A 12,866-nucleotide genomic window follows, 5' to 3' on the forward strand; every position below is an offset into this window, starting at 1 on the left:
GAAAATAAATTAAAAATTCTGTGATTTTCAATGGACCTTACCCTATAAAAAGTTTATTTACATATACGCAGCGCTACCAATACTGTAGTACGTTCATTAAATTATATTTTGATTTAATATCATTAATTAGCGTAATTTTTAATTATTACAATCGTTAAGTCACATATATTTCATTTTTTAGTCGAAGTAAATAATCAGTTATAAAATTCATGAATATTTGCGATTGTTTTTTTTTTTTTTTTTAAATCGAATTATTATAATGTAGGGTGTTAGTCGGTTGATCGCAATAAAATAGTTGTATGCGTAAATTTGGCCAACCTGCTTTTTCGCGCGGGGATGTCTGTGTGAACATTTCACGTGCAGTCGGTATCGATTGTGTGCAAGTTGCAGCGGGCAGCGTCCTCCGGCAGCATATCATTGACGGCTCCGTGCTTGTTCACTTGGAGTTTTCTCGTTCAGCGCTTTATACCCAGTCCGTCCGTTCTGTTTTCACCCTACAACTTCGTTGGACTCCACAGGTTCTTTCATTTACACGTGCTGTAGCATAAAATTTAATGATCACATTATATATAAATAATTATTTATTTTAATATAAATTGATACATATTTTTATTATATTGTATATAAACAGATTATAATTTAAATATCCAATTTAACCAATTAATTAATAATGCATTACATTATAATTTTAAACATATATACATATATTTTTTTTTTTATAGTAAAATTTCTTAGTAAGACTAAGCAAAAAATAAAACAATATTGTATTTATAAAAAAAAAATGTTATCGTTCTGTAAATTTGTAATTAAATTTTCTTTTTTATTAAAAGAATCATTAATTCAAATTCATACTTTTATATTTATTTGCATTTACAAACTTTTTAAAGATATAAAAAATTACATAATCTTTGGCTTATATTGATTATTATTTTTACATTATCTGTTTTTATATTTTTATTTAGTATAAATTATAGTAATTTATAGCATCAATAACTAAAAGATTTTATTAAATAATAGATTGATTTAAGATTAACTTATAGCTTAATTAATATTTATAATTAAAATATTTTTAACAATAATACTTTTGTATATACACATATTTAAATTCTATAAAAGTAATCTATTTTCATATGAATTTATTTTTTTGTTTATTTCTTAAAAATAAGATTAAAATTATACAAAGCGAAACAGTGATTTATCGAATTGGATAAAATTATAAATAATATTTTGGATGTACGATGATATGTTTACTAGGATACGGTTCGGTTCGATTTTACCCTGATAATTTTGAATAAATCTCTTTTTTTTATTGATACAAGTACGGGTGTGGTACCGCCTTACCAGGATAAAAGTAATTTGAACGTAGCAAATTGTATTAACTGTATAATTGTATTAACTTGTATATTAGATATAAGAATTAATAAATAGGGCATAAATTCTTCTGTTATGCTATGCGATATAATCATCATTTAATGTAGTATAATGCTTAGCTTACACTATCGTATAATTACACTTCAGTAATACTGTCTAGTCTTTGTATAATAGCTAATTGGTAGTAGTGGATAACTAGAAAGAATTAAGCCGGAGTTAAGGTAATAATTTATACAAATATTCAAGATATGATAATGGGGTCGATGACTGACAGTTCATTTGAATTATCTGCTGTTTATATATAAACCTAAAAAATACATAAAAGATTTAATCTGTCTAAGCATAGAAACAACAGAAGAAATTGATGTTCAGTAAGAAAAATAATTGTTACGATGTCGTTAAAATTTTTTGGTATTTATAAAGAGCTTAAATTTTAACCTTTCCCTCAACTATAAGTTGAAAATTTATTAATGCTATTACAATGACCTTTATTATTTACTGATCTTCTTTAATGAAGAAAAATAATAAAAAAAGTTCTAGAATAATTTGTAACTAATAATCCTGCCATGGAGTTACTTTGTCTTAAAGTTACTTTGTCTTTGTCATGGAAACTAATGTGTAAAGCGGTCGGCTCAGATGGTTAAGCGCAACCCTTTTCGTAAGGAAGGTTAGTAGTTCGAGGCTCGACTAAATTCAATTATATTTTAATGTCAAAAGCTCCTAAAATATGTACCCAGTCACCATTCTGACTTACAATATATCCTCGTCGGGCAACCGTCGATGTAGCAAGTTACATATATATTCATTAGACGAACAAAGGATGTAGCTATCTTCTGATTTTCGTATCAACAAAGCTACTCTAAATATATCAAAACTTATGAGATATTATACGAATCGTTCGTGAAATGTATTTAGAGACAAAAGATAAAATGGCATAATGAAATTTCGTGTAATTAAAAGATATAAAACGTATTAATATTATTTAATTAAATAATTTAACTTCTGTCCCTTGTGAAAGAAAGTTGAAAACTATCTCGAACTTGATCACGACTCAGTTATAATACAACAGATATATTCATAAAGTTTCGGTTAAAAGTGAAATGTTTATAGAATTCCATTTTTAATGGGATAAGTTTATTATTTTCTTATTTCTGATTTTTTTGTTATTTTCCTAATTTGTACGTTGCATCCTGTTCAATTAGTGGACAATAAGCATTCCTCTCATGGTCCAGTGATATGAGGATGATATGTACGACATTAAATATAGTCTTTAATGATCTTGAATGATCATAAAAGAATGAAAATGAAGTCATTTAAATGAAATCTTGAATGATCGGCCTGAATCTGTAAAAGACTCAGGCCGATCATTCCTGATACGTATGGTTAATTAAACCCCAACCACTAAAGAACACCGTATCCACTGTCTAGTATTCAAATCCGTAAAAATGCAACAAAGTGTTTCTAGGATTTGAACCTGAGAACCTTCGACTTCATAAATTAACTGTTAAAAAATTGATTTGCGACGAGTTTACCACTAGACCAGCACGGTGGGCTCACATAATTTAGGTTACAATAAATCATAAGTTGGTATTTCGGAACATTTAAATGTTTTAGAATTTTTGTTTTTAAGGTTTTTTAAGGACCTATCATCCCCTAACTCTACGATAAACTTTAAAAACTATTTCTATTCTGATAACTACTTATGAGAAAAAAATAATAAAATTAATGGAAAAATAATTTAAAGAATTGCACTTTCCTGCATTTATTGAAACAGTGGAATTTAGATAACTTTGTACATAAAAATATTTAGAAAGGAGGGGAGTGATTGAAAAAAATATCAGTAGTATTTCTGGTAATATTAATTTTTGATAAGATACAAATCGAAAAGTAAATTTTCACAAACAACCTCGTTTTGAATGACACTTCCTTCAACCATTTTGTTCAATTTTTCAAAATTCTAATAAGCTATATCCCATTAATATACAAACTACTTAAAATTTCTTGCCTATCGATTGAACCAAATAAAGGCCAAGAAATATATACGTATGGTTTTTAAACCAAGAATTTTTATTAGGGGGAATTTCAAAATATTGAGAAATGCAAAAACGGAGAGTAGTATGTTTTTGATCTGCGTAAGTATTTTCTCTCAGGATTACACTGTAACAGCTGAGAAAGTAAAATTATCAAAATTAATAATAGAAATGTTCATACAGTATTACTGCAATGTTGCCAACTACAAAAGATTATCTCTAAGTAAAGACCGTTCCACTGTAAAGAAATTTATTCTGAAAACTTTATAAATATTTTTTATTTCTCTTAAATTACATATCTCATATTTTTTATTATAATCGCCACATGAATTAAGACATTTATCGTATCGGTACACCAGCTTCAATATACCCTCGTCGTATTCTTCTGCCGCCAGTCCATTTAGCTACTAACTAACAGCATTTTTAAGTTCTTCGTTACCCGCGAATCGTGTACCACTCAAAAATTCTTTCAATTTCCCAAACCAATGGTAATATGAAGGAGCTAATTCCGGACTAAATTGTGGGTGGTCGTAAATTTACCATCCAAATATTCTCAGTAAATCATGTGTCGAATCCCCAACATGTGGACGTGCATTATCGTGCAGCAGGACGACGCCGTCGGTCAGCCGCCCTCGTCGCCGATTTTGAATGGCGCGCCGTAACTTACGTAGTTTCGAAGTAGGCTTCTGCATTTATACTCTTTCCACGTGGCATGAAACCAATCAGCAGTATGCCAAACCGATCCCAAAAGACTGTCACCATCACCAGTTTGCGTCCAAATGACTGTGGTTTGACCTTTGCTGGACTGGTTGGTGATTGAGAATGATGTCATTCACTTGATTGCCGTTTTATCTCTGGCGTGTAATACGAAACCCATGTTTCATCGTCGGTAACAGCTGAATTAAGGAATTCATCACCCTTTTTTTGTGTAGCGCATCAAAAATTTCAAAGCAGACCCCATTCAGATTTTTTGTGACGTTCCGTTAAGACGCGTTTCAACAAGTCCTCGGTGATTATTGCGGGCCTCCCCGGACATTCTTCATTGTGCACATTAATTCTGTTATTTCTAAACCTTTCACATCATTTTTGGACGTTTCTTTCATTCATTACATTATCACCGTACACAGCAACCAACTGCCTATTAATTTCAGCCGGCTTAACCTTTTGATAGTTTAAAAAACGTATGATTTCAAGTAATCACAGTCGGCGGCAACATGGATTTTCCTATTCATTTTATAACGTAATAACTCACACATAATCAAATATACTACAACGTGACAACCTATAGACAACAATGCAGTGTGTATATTACTAGCGTGGCCATGAACGACACAGGTTCGCCAACTTTAAGGAGAGAAATTTTCCAGCGCTCTTTACTATAGAGATATCCCTCGTAATATATATAGACAATATAATAGGCTATACTGCATTATTTCTCAACAGAAACAAGTAACTTAAATAATTTAGTTAGTAGCTTTATACTAATATTACCAATCTTTTTTAGTCTGGCTGTAACCTATATAAAGAATTTGAGATCTAGAGGCAACATTTCTATGTTACTTTCTCTGAGAGTTTTGATTTTTTATTATTCAGCACGTTACGTGGGTAAACAGAATGGGATCAACCAATCGCATGGTTGAATATCCCCGCATTTCGGTGGGCTTGGCGTGCTGGTATGTACAGAAATACTGGGTGTTTGTTTTAAAACGCAACCCAAGCAAAATATCTTTTAGAAAGTTAATACAATAATTTCAGATGAAAAGGTTGACAATACTACTTATTGTTGTTGTTTTATAATCAGCTGACATAATTTTCTATTTATTTTTTTGTGAACAGTTACTTATTTTTAGTTATCTGTGTTTTTATTAAGAAGAAATGATTTTTATTGTGGAAAATTATTTAACAAATAATTTTTTTGTTTTGTGCAAAGAAGCTTTTCAATTGCAGTTCCCGGGTAAGAATGTACCAAATAGATTTTCAATTAATCCTTCGTTAAAGAAATATAGAGGGATTGATTCTGTTTGCAGTCAGATACTACCGGAAACGTTCAGTACTTAATGACGAAACATTGGAAGATGTAAACATTGGTAAGCTTTTTAAACCTAACAAATCATTACGAAAACTTTCGCAACAAATAGGAATATCCCTGTATGGTGTCTTTAAAGCTACCCGGCTACTTAACTTAATGTTATACCGAATTCATGTATCACATAAATTACACCCAGTTGATTGTGTTGGTAGACCTCTACTACTGTCGATGGTTTAATCAATTTGTTTTGAAACGCATTAAAGGTTGGATAAAATAATTTTCACAGATGAGGTTTGGTTTCATTTGAGTAGTTATGTTAATATTCGGAATGATCTCTACTGGAGCTCCAACAATCAACAATCCTCACATCATCCATTTACGACCTCTTAAACTACAGAAAATTGGTGTATGGTGTGCAGTTTCCAGGCGAAGAATAATTGGTTCTACATATTTTTTTAAAACGCTTAATGAAGACCTCTACCAAGAAACTGTAACGCAATTTATTGAAAATTTAGAGTTAAATGGGAAAAATTCGTGGTTTCAACAAGATAGGGCCATATGTCACACGGCAAAAGCAATAATGGACTTTTTGAGAAATTTCTTTGGTGAAAGAGTAATATCGACTGGTTTATGTCCAGCTAGGTCACCTGATCTTTCTCCTGCAGATTTGTTTCTCTGGGGATATTTAAAAAGTTGTGTATTAAATAATCCACACGCCACTGAAGAACTGAAAGCCAACATAACTCAAGAATTACGGGAAAATAGAAGAGGTACACTTCAAAAAGTTACATGGAATATGAAAAAGAGGGTAAAAGCTTGCATTGATGAAAATGGTGAACACTTTCAATATTTGTTATAAAAATAATTGATTTTAGTGTTACTGCACAAATAATTAAGATATTTATAACTAATCGCATTAAATATAACTAATTATTTTTCTTTAAATTGGATTGCGTTTAAAACACACACCTGTATGTTTAATTGGCTCGGTGAAGAAAGCAACAAAAACCACTTCATTGTTCACTTTTCTTAGAAAGCCTTGAATAGATGCTCATAATTTTTGAGAAATATCATTTAATTTTCAGGATTGACTTCTGTCTCGTAACAGGATACATCCATAAGGTTGTAACTTAAAATACGTATATTATTAATTAGCCCCATATACTTAGTAGCAATAACTTCCAGCTTCTCAATCGACTTGTCTCAGGTTTATAAAAGTCAGTCGTTTTTTACTTCCTTGTACGAAGTAAAGGAAGTATTATGAAAGCAAAACATTTCGGTTTCCAGATTTCAACGGAATATCCATTTTCACCATCCCTGAATCCATTTTGACTAGTTTCATTTTGACGTTTGTGCGTAAATATTTATCTCACATAACTCAAAACAGATTAGCCGTAGAATGTTTAAATGTTGGATTTAGGACTGTTGTAACATCTAGTTGTGTACCTCTCCTTTTGACTGCAATCAACTGAACCAAAAGTGTCCAGAAAAACCCAAAATCCAAAAGAATTTGGATTTTGGATTTTTTAACTGCAATAATAAGCCTTATTGAGAACTTTTCAACGAAATATCATAAGTTGTACTTATTTTCATTGGTTCCAGAGTTATAGCCAAATAAAACTTTAATTAATGAAATATTAGGATCTTAGGGGAAGGCACATCGGTTCGAAACAGACTTCATCTCTTTTTTTGACTTTCTTTTTTTAATTTAAATATACTGATTTATTAATAATTAATAACCTCTCACTGTAAAAAAAAATTACGATGAATAATAATTCAATAATAACAAAAAAAAAAAAATGAAAAAATCAGAAGTTATAACGAAATAAAATTTTATGTACTTTTCATTTTAAAAAAATGCGTAAATATAATTTAATAGGCGTAAAAAGAAATCACGTGTTGTCCATATCAGATGTTTTCATATATTTTTTTAAATTCAATTTTACTTGTTGAAATTCTTACATTAATGGTCTTGAGATTAAAATAAATAAAATTAACTGTGAAAAAAAACTGATTTTTTTTTTTTATATAACACATGCTTAAACTAAAAAATATAAATTATTTTTATTTTTTTGGAAACGAAGGAAAGTTTGCTTAAATTTTCGTGAATTACCTTGCGATAATAGTCGTGAAGACTATTCCTATTCTGATAACTAGTTATGATAAAAATATTATAAAATTAAAGGAAAAATAATTAAAAGAACTGCTTTTGTTGAAACAAAGGAAATTAGATAATTATAAGATTACAAAATAAATAATTGAAATATTATAATGAGGTAGCCTTATTACGGTTTTACATATTATGAATTTACCTTATCATCTTATTTTTATTTATTCTTTCATGTAAATACAGATACTAGATCAAATTATAGTTACCAAGTTGTAATGAAATATTAAATAAAGAATTTTATATATGAAATAAATTATAATAACAATAATGATTCAAACCTAGAACTTTCGTAAGAAAGGGCAAAACGCTACTACTTCGCCGCGGATCTCGACTAAAAAACAGAATAATATGAAACTAATTGAAAAAATATATTAATTTTTAAATTATATAATATTCTGAGAGTAAACTAATTTGTGGTAACAAAACTACATCAGTAGTTCCTTTTTTTAAAATTACGTAAACGTTTTTTAATTTTGTTTTAGATGAATTTTATTATCCAGTTTTTTGTAGTTGATTTATTTTTGCAAATTTTTTTGTAAAAATTTTGTTCGTAATTTAATATTATTGAGCGTTTTTGGTAAATTATGATTTTTATCGCTTATTACTATTCAGATAAAGTATTATGAAAATAAATCGAAGATAAATTCTTTCAATAGTAAATGAATAGTTTTAAACTTGTAACAAAGGCTTTAACTAAATTAGTTGGCTTCTATTCCCCGATGAGATTAAAAGAACAGAAATAGTCGCATACAGTACATATTTATTGTATTATCTTTTTAAACAGTATTTTTTCTCGAGAAATCAACTGAGAAAGACATACTTACTGAATACTGAAATTACCCTAAATAAAAAAAATGTTCTTTAAAAATTATATGTACAACTACAACAAATATTTTATTGCAGTACTGCATTTAATGCATCGCTTAATAAAAGAAATGGGTACATAAATTAGTTTCCTTACGTATTTTTTCAAATCATTGTTAATTGCTGTGACCCATGTAAAACATCTGATTTACAGAAGATACCAATCTTAGTGACTTTCTTTGATAGTAATGATTTTAGTAAACAACACCTGGGTAAAAATAAAAAGACCCGAACCAGCAGGGAGGCCAGTGCTGGCGACTCCTCTTTGAGTGGGCAATGAAAAGACCCACACCGGCAGGGGGCTAGTAATGGAATCCCCTGTTTGAGTGGGCAATAAAACAAAAAAAGATCCAACTGACGGCCCGACCCGTCATGCCGGACGTACAGCCGGTAGGCGGGAAGGTCCGTTTGAGTTTAAAGGACACACCCCTGCATTGAGCCATGCTTAATTGCTGATCCAATGCAAGGGTGTAGGGGAAAAAATGATTTTAGTTGTACTAGTAGTTCTTTGAGTAGAATGTAGGCTTCGCTTTTATTGTTTAATGTCCAAAAGTAAATTCGTTCAGTGAAGAAGACCTACAGACCTATGATTTTCCTCTACTAAGCTTGACATGGAGTATTGTTATTTTGGAATGTGACTATGCCATTTCCATTTTTGAGAATAAGTTGTTCTCATGTTAGATATTTGATTACCATTTCACTTATGACAATTTACTTACAACAGCTGAGATTTATATTAGAGATTGGTCCCGTTTGATTTGGTTGCAGTTGTAACCTAACATATTAATGATTATGAAAATAATAGAAAAATGTATTATCGTATTTTTTTCGATGAGTCTGAGGAACCCCATTTACGGACGAAGTGTCGGGCTCGCTAACAGGTTCCGCTAGATGTTATTAAGAGAGCGTATGTGTGCCTGCGCCCTACCGACTAAACCTCATATCTCACCGATCCTCCCCTCACCGGACCAACGGTTACATAAATCAGCCTCGGCGGGTGCCTTCGAGCTCAGGGGATCCGGTGTCCCCGTGCATCATCAACGTTGTCCATCCGTCCAGTTGCGGACGAATGACGTCTTCGCAGAGGGCTGTCCATCACCCTCTCGCTTTCCAGTCTTGTACTCGGTTCTCTAGTCATCGAAAGCCATCTAATCCATATTCCATTCCTGTTGCTCTAGTTCTTTACACTGGAGAATTGTTGGCTTATATTTCTCTACAGTATTCTGCTGCTGGTTAGACAGCATGTGAGCTACAATAGTTTCTGGTTTTGTCCAGCCCATTCCTGAAACTTCTCTATCCTGCCTTCATAAGCAAAAATAGTAGACAAAAAGGTAGGCAGAAAAGGTGTGTTTTGGCGTGTCTTCCTCTCCACAATAAGTACATCTTAGAGTTCTTAATTCGGAACCTACATAGATAATCGCCAAAATCCCCATGTTTTGACATGAATTGCGTCAAGTGGAAATTCACCTTACCAGATCTTCTTTTGAGCCAAGGTTCGAACTTGGGATCAAAGTCCGCTTCCAAGCTCCATTTCTAGTTGTTTCCCACTCAATTTGCCATTCACGTAATAATAGTTCATATGCTTCCGTCTTAGCCATATCCTGATGGGTCGTGGTTAGGTGCAGAACTCGTAAATGAATCGCTGGAACCCCAGCCAGTATCTTAGCGGCTTCTTGCGAGATCGTCCTATATGCAGATGTTATCTTAATCGTTGCTCTCATATGGAGGGAGGCCATACGTTTTACGTTACTTTTCTTATTAAGTGCAACCGACCACGCAGGTATTGCATAAGGAAAACTGATATGGCTGCTGTCAATATCAGTCTCCTTTTATCCGCTCTAGGTCCCCATCTATGGGTCATGAGTCTTCCTAACATGTCGATAGCTTTCTCCGCCTTTTTGGTAGATTCCTCTATACATTATCGTATTTAATTTAAATTACTAAAAAATATTTAATTTAAAATCATTAGTTCCTTTCTTATAATTAGCATGTATTTTGAAATGAATTAAAAATTTTTCACTGAAAATCTTTTAATGGGATCTACTGTCAAAAAACCAATGAGTCAAAAAATTCACTAAGAAGTAAAAATTCTTCTTTCTTTATCTTTAAATTTTGACTTTTGAATTCGGCATTAAATTAAAAATAAACTACTGCCAATAACTACTCTTAACGTGGCTCTGATTTAAAAAAATCTAAAGAAGAATTAAACAAAAAAGTGTACATATTTTTTTAAGTCGCTTTTAATTAGTTAATGTTTGTTTACTTTCCTTGTTTTATTTCTATTTACTCGTATAATATTGATGATTACCACACGCTTAACTGCTCTTAGGCAGGTCCTTCGCAACTTATTCGTTTCTATTTTTCTCTATTCTTAACCAAAATTTGAGTTTTTGGTAGGATATATTTTCTTTTTATATCTGTGTTAATTTTTTTATACTATTTTAATATTTCCAATAGGTCGATAGTTCACGTAAATTCCCTATCCAACTTCTCTTTCTGAATTCATATTGCAAACGTTTGAAGCAAACTCTAAAATAACCAATAAAAAAATAAATTAAGAAATTACACAAAGGGACTATTTGAGCTGAAGCTCTCTAGAATGCGATAGTATGAATATTTTTCTAACTTAATACACGTTCATTCGTATAAAAACATATAGCCGATATAAAGAATAATAAACAAAACAATGCCAGGATTTTTTTTTTGGGAAAGTGAGGAATGAAGTGGTTCTCGCGGGCTTCTTCATTGAAATTTAGATTCAAATTGATGAAAATATTTCTACCAGTTTTCTTAGAGTATCACATGAAAATATCTCGTAATTTTAATATCAGTATAACATAAATTAATAATTTTTGCAATCAATTTTGTTATAATAATTCATTACTATCCGATAATGACTACACAGTAATAAAAGTAACCTTTAAATGGTTTACGTAGACCATGTAATTTTTCATTTCAAAATTCTTCCGCTTTAGATAATACGCTGTAGTAAGAAGTTATTCTTATAAGATTACTGAAAAATTTACGTTTAGTTATAAAAAGGTTTAAACACAAAAAAATTACCCGAGCGATGATAACGTTAAAGCGGTTTTTACCTCCGAAAAAAAAATACACACGAATCTTAATTGATAAGCTCTTTCGTTTTTAAAATCGGTTAAAAATTGTTTGAAATTGCTATTAAAAAAGAAGTAAGAGACGTAATAGGTGTTATTATAATAAAAATATGTAAAATAAATAAAAAGGTTTGAGAAAATAAAATAGCCTATTGATTTTTTTATAAAATCATGAAATCTGCAATTCATAAATAAATAACTGTAAAAACACCTCTAAAAATTCGAGCGTAATATATTTTTTAACATTTTACTGTTTTAATCTACCTACTTGAATTTTTAAAATGATTTTTCTCAATATTGGGTATTATAAGAATGAAGCAAGTTTTCAACCATTATTGCAGAAGTAGGATGAGAATACAATCTACTCCCTTAAAAACAAGAATTCTATTAACTTTATACTATTTTTTTGGCTCTAACCAAATTTGAGATTAAAAAAAAATCTTTAAATGAGCCGTTTATTAAAAATGTTATATAAATGTTATGAATAATATACTATTGTGCTTAAAAGTAAGAAACTTATAAAAATCTTTCTACGGAATTTTTTTTGACAATCTTGTAGCTTGTTAAAAAATACCATGCCTGATCGAGATTCGAACCCGGAACCTCCGGATGAAATGCCGAGACGTTACCACTCGAGCCACGGAGGTCGGCACGTATTTACTTTTTGTTAATATTATTTTTTTTTTTCTATGGATTAATTATCTGTTCCAGATTTTCCTTTGATCCATGTAAAATACCTGACATTCGAGACACACTAGGTCAGAATATTTTATCTGTCATTAATGATGTTTACTATTCACTCAAGCCTCTGCAGTGAATAAAATAAAAGATATTACTGTCGAATAGAATATCATCTGAATTTCGGTGGATTTGACATGTCGATATGCAGTGTATATTTATCTTAATAAAGAAAGCAACTGGAAACTACTTCACTCATAATTTTCTGCCTAGTAAGACTTACATGGTAAGCTTGTAATTCTTGAGGGTGTCTCTGTCATTTTTCGGAGTGACTTGTGACTCATGTCAGGTCGGGTACAACTCAGATTTACAGTTAAACAATTACGGTTATGTCATGCTAATTCACTATTCATATTTGTCGACTGGAAACCTTTATTGTCATATTTTTTTAAAGTGGTACGATATAAGAAAGGAAATAGATTTTTTTTATTTTTAGAGGTAGTTGGTAAATTATTCATTTTTTATTTTAAATATTCCAAAATATAATTTTATCATATAAGGTCTTTTTTATCTTGTTTTATGAATATCTTTTTTTCCTTACTTCCCTACGC

At 30.8% G+C, this 12,866-nt stretch overlaps 1 long non-coding RNA gene across 1 annotated transcript in view; it reads left to right on the forward strand.

The window, feature by feature from the left end:
* Positions 1-376: 376 nt before the first annotated feature.
* Positions 377-12,866, forward strand: part of LOC142324995 (uncharacterized) — a 129,602-nt gene continuing 117,112 nt past the window's right edge. Inside the window, exon 1 of the long non-coding RNA XR_012756468.1 lies at positions 377-518. This is a non-coding gene — a long non-coding RNA (uncharacterized LOC142324995). The remainder of the gene's footprint in view (positions 519-12,866) is intronic.

The sequence above is a fragment of the Lycorma delicatula genome, chromosome 5 (genome assembly GCF_047948215.1).
Source record: "Lycorma delicatula isolate Av1 chromosome 5, ASM4794821v1, whole genome shotgun sequence".
Classification (NCBI taxonomy): domain Eukaryota; kingdom Metazoa; phylum Arthropoda; class Insecta; order Hemiptera; family Fulgoridae; genus Lycorma; species Lycorma delicatula.